This window comes from Salvelinus sp. IW2-2015, unplaced genomic scaffold (assembly GCF_002910315.2).
Source record: "Salvelinus sp. IW2-2015 unplaced genomic scaffold, ASM291031v2 Un_scaffold1887, whole genome shotgun sequence".
Taxonomy (NCBI): Eukaryota; Metazoa; Chordata; class Actinopteri; order Salmoniformes; family Salmonidae; genus Salvelinus; species Salvelinus sp. IW2-2015.
In genome coordinates this window covers 81,687-84,251 of record NW_019943249.1, presented here as the reverse complement: position 1 = coordinate 84,251, position 2,565 = coordinate 81,687, and the positions used below count along the sequence as shown (strand labels likewise).

Genomic DNA, 2,565 nt, shown 5'->3' with positions numbered 1-2,565 from the left:
ACCCCAGACTAAAACGAGAAAGATACAGACACCCACAGACTAAAACGAGAAAGATACAGACACCCACAGCCTAACGAGAAAGATACAGACACCCACAGACTAACGAGAAAGATACAGACACCCACAGACTAACGTGAGAAGAGTACAGACACAAACAGACTAACGAGAAAGATACAGACATAACACAGACTAACGAGAAAGATACAGACACCCACAAACTAATGAAAAAGATACAGACTATTGAGAAAGATACAGACTATTGAGAAAGATACAGACTAATGAACAAAGTATACAGACTAAGTGAGAAAGATACACTAATGACACAAGTACGGACTAGTGAGACAAAAGAATGTACGTGATATGACGAGAAGGTACAAAGCTATCGTGACATAGGATAGCATAAGTAGCAGACTAAGTGACAGAAGTACAATCACAGATAGTGACAAAGAATAACGACTAATGACACCTATGAACAAGATAGTTGAGAATACAGACACTGATAGTAGGACAGACTAGATGACGTAGATCAGACCATCTGAGAAAGGAGGTGAGTCACAGACTAACGAGAAAGATAAAGGACTAGTTGAGAAAGATACACAACACTGTATATGTGAGAGAAGGAGCATACAGCTAACTCGACAGCTAGCTATTGACCAAAGATACAGACTATGAGAAAGATACAGACTAATGAGAAAGTAAAAAGACTATTGATGAAAGATACAGACTATTGAGAAAGATACAGACTAAATGACGAAAGAATAACTATTGAGAAAGATACAGACTATTGAGAAAGATACAGACTAATGACAAAGATTACAGACTAATGACAAAGATACAGACTAGTGAGAAGAGATAAGAACTGAGTGAGAAAAGATTAGTCGACAGCACTAATATTGAGAAAGATAGCAGACTATTGAGAAGATACAGAACTTGAAATGATTAGAAAAGATACTTTAGGATAGAAACGATAAACCAACACACTTAATTAGTAGTACTGCTCACGGTTACTAACACCGTTTAGTAGTAGTAGTCACGGTTACTGAACACCGGTAAGTAGTAGAGGCGATTGCTTATAGGGAGTCCGACTTGGGAGAGCGAGGGAACCGTACCGGGTCAGTTAGTAGTAGTAGTTCACGGTTTTACTAACAGTGTCAGTAAACCGTGACAACTACTCACTACGCAGGTTCAGGGTAGGTTAGATGTTAGAATACGTGAAGGTATACATACTACAGCTTACTGGGGACACCGGGTGAGTGGTAGGTTAGTCAGTTGTTCAACCGTGAACAACCTACTACTAGGCGTGATACTAAGCGCCAACCCGTGTGAGTAGTAGTAATAGTTTCACGGTTACTAACGCCGGTAGTTAAGTAGTAGTGAGATGTGGTCATCAGTAACAAGGTTACCTAGTAGAAAACGAAGCTACTAAAGTAGAGTAGTAGAGCTACCGTGTTAGTAACGGCGTGAACAACTACTACTGTAATACCGGTGTCAGTAAACACGTTGAACTACTACTGGGACTGACTGACCATTAGGTGTTAGTAACCGGTGGAACTACTACTAACACGTGAGTGTCAGTAACGGCATGAACTACTACTACTTACCTCGGGTGTCAGTAACCGTGAACACTACTATACTTTACTACTACTTACAGACGTTAGTAACCGTGAACCTACTACTTTTACTACTACTACTACAGACCGGTTATAAACCGTGAACCAGACTAACGAGAAAGATACAGACACCCACAGACTAACGAGAAAGATACAGACACCCACAGACTAACGAGAAAGATACAGACACCCACAGACTAATGAGAAAGATACAGACACCCACAAACTAATGAGAAAGATACAGACACCCACAGACTAACGAGAAAGATACAGACACCCACAGACTAACGAGAAAGATACAGACACCCACAAACTAATGAAAAAGATACAGACTATTGAGAAAGATACAGACTATTGAGAAAGATAYAGACTAATGACAAAGATACAGACTAATGAGAAAGATACAGACTAGTGAGAAAGATACAGACTAATGACAAAGATACAGACTAGTGACAAAGATACAKACTAGTGACAAAGATACATACTAGTGACAAAGATACAKACTAGTGACAAAGATACAKACTAGTGACAAAGATACAGACTATTGAGAAAGATACACACTAATGAGAAAGATATTGAGAAAGATACACACTATTGAGAARGATACAGACTAGTGACAAAGATACAGACTATTGAGAAAGATACAGACTAATGAGAAAGATACAGACTATTGAGAAAGATACAGACTATTGAGCAAAGAGACAGACTATGAGAAAGATACAGACTAATGACAAAGATACAGACAATGACAAGATACAGATATGAGAAAGATACAGATAGTGAGAAAGATACAGACTAGTGAGAAAGATACAGACTATGAGAAAGATACAGATATTGAGAAAAGATACAGACTAATGAGAAAGATACAGACTATGAGAAAGATACAGACTAATGAGAAAGAACTTAGGATAGAACATAATCACAACTACTACCGGTGTTAGTAACCGTGAACTAC

At 38.5% G+C, this 2,565-nt stretch overlaps 1 protein-coding gene across 1 annotated transcript in view; it reads right to left on the bottom strand.

The window, feature by feature from the left end:
- Window positions 1-2,565, bottom strand: part of LOC112072310 (interleukin-1 receptor-associated kinase 1) — a 67,797-nt gene that overhangs the window by 50,738 nt on the left and 14,494 nt on the right.